At 38.4% G+C, this 8,807-nt stretch overlaps 1 protein-coding gene across 1 annotated transcript in view; it reads right to left on the reverse strand.

Annotated features, from left to right (window-relative positions):
- LOC107657585 (trafficking kinesin-binding protein 1-like) overlaps nucleotides 1-8,807 on the reverse strand; it is a 55,467-nt gene that overhangs the window by 37,731 nt on the left and 8,929 nt on the right. The window lies entirely within an intron of this gene.

An 8,807-nucleotide genomic window follows, 5' to 3' on the forward strand; every position in this document is an offset into this window, starting at 1 on the left:
CACACACACACACACACACACAGAACTATGTTTTCTGAGATTTACTCCATTAGAAAACTTCTACAGATTCTGATCTGATCTCATTATTTATATGTATTTTATGTCAAATGTGATTCTGCCACGCATGCACTTACTTAAGTTTGAACAGACCCTAAAACTTACAATATTAATTATCTAAAACTCAAATAATTTATGAATGAACAAATGAACAGACATACAAGTGTTTACAAACCTGTATTAATTTTTTTTTAAATTAATTAGTAGCCATAATCAATCACATTTATTTTACTTGGTTGGCTCATTTATTTAACTGAAATAACTTTTGTGTTCCGTGTGAGTTCTGGTTGTAGTTTGTTTATATTATTTTAAACCAAGCTACATTTTAAACCTTAAAATTAATCAAATGTCTTGTAATCATTTAGAAATTACTGATCATGTAATGTCTTTATTTTGATTAGCAAAGGATTCATACATCCATTTGTACATATATTATTATTGCACGTTTTAAGCATCTACCCAAGCTTACAAAAAACGTTTTTTGTACCTGCAAGTTTTACACACAAATACCAATAAATAAACAATTTAGACCAGACTGATTATTAACTTGCCTCACAAAACTAAAACCTAACCAAAATTTATTTTCATTTTAATTGACGATAGCGTTAAATGGTAATAGACTTTACCCTTTAAACTCAACTGCTTGACAACTGGAGTGTAAAGACATGCGGTGTTTGATAACAACACCTACACTTCTACACTTCTGCAACTCCACCTAGTCTAACAACATCACATGAATCACCCATTAACAATGTCTAGGTTTGTTTTGTTATCACTCATTTTTTGTTACATTGACCGAATGCAAATTGCTTATAATTGCAATGGAGCCTGCAGCGCAACTTCCTGCAAATGTGGTTTGTTGAGGGCCTTCATTCCTATGGAAACACAATAGCGTGACAGGAATGAGACGATGGCACAATGGCCGAGGCCGTGAAGGAGGCGGGTTTCTCCTTAGTGTGAACTTAACCATGGCTGAGCTTTTGTGCTTTAGCTCCACTGAAGAGGCTAAATGGAAAAGCAAGAAAAGACAGGCTGAAAATGGCGAAGAATATGGTGAAGGGCTGGGAAAACTCTGAGAGGGGAGGAGAAAGTGAGAATGGGAGTGGGAAATGCAAAATTGGTTGAATGGGAATAAAAAAAGAATGTGTGTGTGTGTGTGTGTGTGTGTGTGTGTGTGTGTGTGTGTGTGTTGAATTCTGCTCCCTGCTCCGTGTGTGTGTGTGTGTGTGTGTGTGTGTGTGTGTGTGTGTGTGTGTGTGTGTGTGTGTGTGTGTGTGTGTGTGTGTGTGTGTGTGTGTGTGTGTGTGTGTGTGTGTGTGTGTGTGTGTGTGTGTGTGTGTGTGTGTGTGTGTGTGTGTGTGTGTGTGTGTGTGTGTGTGTGTGTGTGTGTGTGTGTGTGTGTGTGTGTGTGTGTGTGTGTGTGTGTGTGTGTGTGTGTGTGTGTGTGTGTGTGTCAAAATAAAACGCAACTTCCTGCAAATGTGGTTTGTTGAGGGCCTTCATTCCTATGGAAACACAATAGCGTGACAGGAATGAGACGATGGCACAATGGCCGAGGCCGTGAAGGAGGCGGGTTTCTCCTTAGTGTGAACTTAACCATGGCTGAGCTTTTGTGCTTTAGCTCCACTGAAGAGGCTAAATGGAAAAGCAAGAAAAGACAGGCTGAAAATGGCGAAGAATATGGTGAAGGGCTGGGAAAACTCTGAGAGGGGAGGAGAAAGTGAGAATGGGAGTGGGAAATGCAAAATTGGTTGAATGGGAATAAAAAAAGAATGTGTGTGTGTGTGTGTGTGTGTGTGTGTGTGTGTGTGTGTGTGTGTTGAATTCTGCTCCCCCACTTAAGAAATCAATATGCTGTGCGAGAGGGATAGAGACCCAAACCACAACACAGAATGTGGGTCAACGAAAACTGAATAGTATATATCCAAATACATTTTAAACACAAACATATCATATAACATACATTGTATGAATCATCCACAAACAGAGCTTATGTTCTCCACTAATGATCCGTAACTGATAGCTTGGTTCAGTTTTATTAATAATGGGATGTCTTAGTGTTACGATGAAGTGTTTGGTACAGAGTTAATATAGTATAGACCTTTGAAACAGAATCATTAATTCATATTTGGCCAATAAGCCATTACACACATACAATATTTACATGTCTCTGACTGCTCTTTCACAACATTGTCTCAGCCTGAGAGATTTCCGTATTGACTGCAAGAGTGACAGCCTACAACAGCCGGTGTGTTTGAAAGCACGTACGCATCCATCTAACACCTTTGTATTGTTTCTCAGTGCCTTTACACTGTATTAAAATGATGCACTTCTGTGACTCATTGAGGTTTTATTCTATTTGCTCCCCTAATTTTGATAACATTTTGAGACAGCAAGCAATTCATCATAGACCTGATATAACTAAAGAAACATTGCATATATGCATAACTTGATACTTGCATAACACTGCATGGAGAAACAACATTGCAGTAAATGACTGGGATCAAAACAGAGCAGTTTTATGCAGGATTACGTAACCATCCCAATTCTAAGGAGAAGTATTAGGATAAGGCAGCGATCAGTCATCAGAGAGCAATAAAACATCCAGCAGGCATGGATCAGAGTGCAGTGCTGTGATATAACCTGCTGCTTGTGAAACAGACGAGGTGCATGACTTCATAATGTCTACATATGAGTGCATCATCAGTGGCGAATGCTGAGACTATGCGTGCACAATCATTTTATTGATTTGCACATATATATTAAAATGTTTTTTTTTTTTTTTTAAAGGACAACAGACAAATGAGATTTGATGTCTATGTATATTCAGATATAAGTGACTGGGGTATGAATGCAATTTAAAGCAGCACTATGTAACTTTTGGCGCTCTAGCGGTTAATAAACAGAACTGCACACATCCCGCGGAAGAACATTCCAACCGGAGCTACTTCTCTAAGTTTATGTCTATGGCGATTCACGCAGGTATGTGTTACTCCGCAGCGATGACGACCCGACCAGGCTACAATAGTCCAAATATAAGTACTTATTATATACCGTAGTGATTCGGAATAAGACATAAACGCGGTTTGGAAGATGAATTCATGATGTACTCGCTCATTATATACATTTTGCAAATTTTGAACACAGAAAAAGTTACATAGTGCTGCTTTAAACCTGGATCTATCCAGTAATACATTTATGTCTCTCTGCTTTAAGACTATGAGACGAGTGAATGAATGCTATGGTTATTAGACACTTCTGCTGAAATTTAGGAATCACTTTGTAAGAAGTCTTATGGGTTACACTTTAAGCTCATAACAAATACAATGCAGTTCATAATATAATGCATTCAAATAGCATTAAGAACTGTCATGACTTGAGGGTCCAATAGTCTGAGACTACATTGCAAATTTTGGATTTAAAATGTAATTTAAACCTGATGATGATGATGATGATAAATAAATAAATGCATGAATAAATAAAACAAACAAGAAATATTGACATAAAATGATTACAAATTATTAAAGACTGAACGATTTCTAGGTCATACTTAAAAAAAAAAAAAAAAAAAGTAATGTGTGTTTGTGAACGTTGTAAAGTGTAAACAATTTTGCCTGCCCACAAGATGCTGTCTGGAGCATTCATGAAACATTTTGGATAACATGATCATCAGGTTTTGCACAAATTTGTGAATTTCATGTCAGTTTGAGTGGTGCTATCATTAAGGCAAAGGACATCATAAAAATTAAGCTCCTTTTCCAATTTAACTTTTCACTCAATTCGAGGAAAATAAATAAATAAATAATAATAATAATTATTATTAAATTATTATTTATTGTTATTAAAAATGAATAATATACTGTAATATATAGAAACATTTGTTTCAGACTTTTGACCCCACTGTATATTTTTTATATATGCACTGCATATGAACTTCTTATTATTTATGTATTATATAAAGTTTGTGACTTATTAAAGCAAGGCATTTTAAAAAGTTACCCTCCAAGGTAAAATGGTGCTGAGTCTGATACAACACAGGAGCTAAGAGGCCACCTAGTCACTCTCCACATTACCTCTGTCATACACATGCCTCGGCCCAAATCTTTTCCAATATCCTTTCCCAGTCTCGTCTACGGCAGACCATGTTACTAACCAACTTTCCAAAAGTGTTTAATTCCCTGGGGTACCTCTCCCCACCCCTCTGCCCCCTCTCTCCCCCTTAGTGGCAGCCGATGAGATTTTTCCACCATGGTCTTACCGTCAGCACACTCTTCATAGTACCAGTCCAGCTCGTAGTAATCAGCCTCCACAAACCTCTGCATGCTCAGTCTCCTTCAGTCTTGAGCTGCAGCCTCTCCTGTCCGGCGTCTGAGGTCACACACACATACATGCACCCACGGCCGCCCATTCTCCCAGCAGCCTGATCTACCGATCTGCCACTAACTAGTCACAAGACATCCTACACATACAAGGTCAAAGAACAAGAGATGATGAAGGGAAAAATGCGTCGAGTCTCTAAAAGCCAGCAGTGTTGGGCAGGAAACTGTACCGCTAGTCAAGGTTGTATCACACTCTGGAGGGCGGGGCCTACCAGCAAAGCCAGCCAATCAGAGCGCACTTCATCAGCTGCTTCGTCACAGCCCGACCCAGTCTCCTCTAGAAAGGTTGCTATGGCAACTGGCTCTCTATTCAAGGCTGTGTTAGCGACTGCGTGTGTCTGCATGTGCTTTGTTGCTTAACTTCACTCTGTATTTCTCCATCACTCTTCCATTGATGTCTTCTGCCAGTGGTAGCGATGCATGCGTGGAATCTTTGATTTTGGTGCTCAGCTCGAATGTAAGTAGCTGGTACAGTGACTGCAGGTGTTCTGCTTCTGTCTGCCTGCCAAAATAAGCAGCTGACTCTCTGCAATTCACTGTGCCAAGAACTGCTACAAATAGGCTGGTGGAAAAAAAGGAGACACACTTAATCAGAAGTGGTCCTGGATTTTTATTGACAACCAGAGTTTTTTGTTTTTTTTGTATTCTATACAAAGGCTTTGTCTTGTTATTCATATTCTTTTAAAACTAAATACTGATTTAATTTGATAAAACTGGCTATGTGATTCTATTCAACACCACAGTTCTTGAATGGTGTAAATGATCCAATCACAAGCTTGCGCTCAGCTATGATGTCATTTTACGGTGCCGTGGACCTGCTGTTGATGATTTTCCAGTTGCCACCTCATCGGCTTACTGGTGAAAGGCTCATACTGATGACAACATGCTGGTGGGGCAATATGAAGGAATTACCTCCGACTTGATTAGTAATGTCACAATGAATTCCACACAATTAAAATAAAAAAATGCGTAAAGGACAATTAAGGTTTTTAAGAATAATTAAGAGAGAATTTTTTTGTCATGACAATTAAGTACTTAAGTGCTATCCTTTAAAAAGAAACCAATTATGTTAATTACTGGGGGGAAAAGAAAAAACACAACAAATCACCCTCGGTATCTTAATATACTTGACAATTAAAATGCTACTACTATACTACTAATATATTTTGCATTACAGTAAATTATTATTTAAGGATAAAGACAATGGGGGTATGTGCCAAACTGTCTAAATATTGTAACATGACATTGCCACACCATAGTGTGCTAAAAATAAAGCTTAATGTTTTAGCTTAATTTTCTCTATGAAAACATATTGCTTATTTTGTGTTTTTGTGGTGAAAAATGGCTTGGACATTCATTGACAGGGAGATGAGAAGAGCAAACTGTCTAGAAACATTAAAGTAACTCCCATTAAAATGCGCAGAAATTTCAGGTTCCTAAAATTCATACAATAAGAACTCCAAAGTATGCTAATATTAAGAAAATTTATACTACACAGTAGGGATATGCAACTCCATAACTGAGGCCGATGCGATACGCATCTCGATGCATAGCCAATGATATGATACATATGAAGCAGCTACTGATGCGATGCAATACAATTCAGCCCTATTACGATTTCGATTTGATTTGATTCAACACATTGCGATTCAGTGCAATTCGATGCAAAGGGGAAAAAAAATATGATGCTATGCCATTCAATATGTGTAACAAGGGAGGACTGACAACGGAGTTGAGGATCCAAATGCAAGGCTTTTTAATAAAAGAGCGTAGTCAGACAGGCAGGGGCCAGTAACAGCAAACAGTTATATCCAAGGGAATCCAAAAGAGTAATCCACAAAAACAGGCTAAAGTCAGGACAGGCAGCAAACAATCATAAAACAGGAAAAGGCAAGGAAACAGGGAACCTAGGTAACGTACAGGCTAATGGCTGATTTATACTTCTGCGTCGGACCTACGCCGTAGCTTACGCATAGACGCACACCCATACTCCGTAGCCTGATGTGCACCTCTCCAAAAATCTAACAGAGCATCAATTCTACGCAGACCGCAAGCGCTGTGATTGGTCTGCAAGAATCCCTCCCTCCATATGTACTTGAGTTTTGTGTGTGTTTATGTGCACTTTAATATATTTTAATGTTACACCTTGTTATATAAAATAAAACAAAGCAAAGAACAAGTGTCTTATCATTTATTATACTACATAGCATTATACATCAGTAGTTGTCTGCAACAAACAATGTTGATCTGCCGCGGTACAAGTCCTTGTGCAGATTGAAAGAATGCCATCATCTCCTGTTCCGTTGTTGTCTCCTTTTTGTAGTTTTAAAAAATGATTTAATGATTTCATATTTATTTGCCGCCGTCACGGCTATAATGCTTCTCTGACGAGCCGCTTCTTCTTCGGCTTTTGCCGTGGTACTGCGGGTTACACCAGCAACATGCCCGTGGACACTGCTGACTAGCGGTTTGCATGTGTACTGCACGTTGACACGGACAACGACGCAGAAGTATAAATGAAAACTGACGCATAGCCTACGGCGTAGGTCCGACGCAGAAGTATAAATCAGCCTTAACAAACAACAGAGATCTGAGAGAGTGTGTGTGCCATTCTTATAGTGAGACTAATGAGGTAATGAAAGACAGGTGCTAGCAATGATGATGAGTGCAGATGAGTCCGGGTAAAGGATTATGGGAAATGGAGTCCTGGGTTAACGGTAAAAGTCAGGGATGGAGTGACCACTGCTGGAGCTCATGGGCACTCCAGTTGGTGATCGTGACAATATGGTACAGATTGTTCGCTTTTATTTCTCTGGTTCAGACAGACAGCAAATCATAAATTAACTTAAGTGCCTTCTGACTTCTAACGCCTCGGTCTGCGAAGTGTTCCGGTCCACATATGTCATATTCACGTAGCAGCAGTGATGAGAGAACGCGCTTGAGAAACAGTTTAGAGAGGAGAAAATCAATCTACATATAAAATACTGGCCACTAAATAATAAATAATAAAAGTATAGCGCATCTACTAATAATTATATATAAATAAATCAGTTTTTACCAATGCAAATATATTAGAAACGATGCATCACAATACAAATGCCAACTTGTATCCGAAGCACACTTTTTTAAATCGATGCATCGCATCGTTAACTTTTATGCCGATGCATCTTACCATCCCTACTACACAATACTGACAGTTAATTTTTGCTTTAACAACAACAATAAAAATAGTTTTAAACAAAGACACAACCGTATCAACTATATACAGTAGTGGTGTTCATTTCTAAATGAATCAGTGTTTTTTAACAATCACTTGAGTGAATAATTCAATGACACACTCATCCAATAAAGTTTTCGACACTTGTTGTCACCTACTGGTGTAAGGATGCAACTCAAAGAAAGAGCAATTAAAAAATCCCCACCAATAACGCACATACTGACAGCCAGTTTGGAACACCACGAACACGAAAAATGACATTTGCCAATGCTGTTGTATTTATAAATCAATGCTCTTGAAACGCCACTCAAGGGGGAAAACATGGCCAATTCGAGAACCGGAACTAAGGTTTGCATATATTACATAACGCCATACACTGTGAGAGATTTGGTTAAAATCATGTTAGCCACAGTCCCTCCTCAACCCAGAGCTGGGCCTCAGTTTGAACTATTTTTAGCTAATATATGAAAGAGCTGCATGACAGCTCATAAGATCCAGGGCATCAAAATGAATCAGTATCAACGACAGTCAAACACACTCTACTGTAAAACTCTATAAACTCTGATGACTATTGTATATTGAAAGACAGCTATCAAAAACAGCATTTACAATGCCTGAAGGGTGAACAACTTCAAATAAAGCAAGAAAGAATATTATAATCAACCATAAATAAGTACAAGGGAACTGAAAATTATTTTTTCACTATTTTTAGAACTAGACATTTTGGAACATATTTGCATATCTAAGTAAAATAATTTTCCAGGGAGGCCAAAACGTGATTTCTACATTGCTGACTGCAGTCATTTTACTATTTCAACTCAGTGGTTAAGAGTCTGGCAGGATGTAAGGTCGACTGCAGATCTGTCTGTTAAATACGGAATAAAAATAAAGTTTTGCATGTGGTCACGATGACGACCTCAATCAAACTCAAGGACAGATCATGGCAAAAGGAACTGATCTAAGAGTCCTATCAGCTGCTCCCATAAACACTGCTAGTCATTGGCTGAGTCTCCTGTCACTCAGTGTAGGACGGTTGCCTGGCAATATAACCCAGTGTTGTGGCTACTAAACACAGCTGTCACATATGAACAACTGTACATGTATTAACCAAATTATTACATATTAAGTATCACAAGTCTCACATTAACTTTTCA

This window comes from Sinocyclocheilus anshuiensis, unplaced genomic scaffold (assembly GCF_001515605.1).
Source record: "Sinocyclocheilus anshuiensis isolate Anshui unplaced genomic scaffold, SAMN03320099.WGS_v1.1 scaffold251, whole genome shotgun sequence".
Lineage (NCBI taxonomy): Eukaryota > Metazoa > Chordata > Actinopteri > Cypriniformes > Cyprinidae > Sinocyclocheilus > Sinocyclocheilus anshuiensis.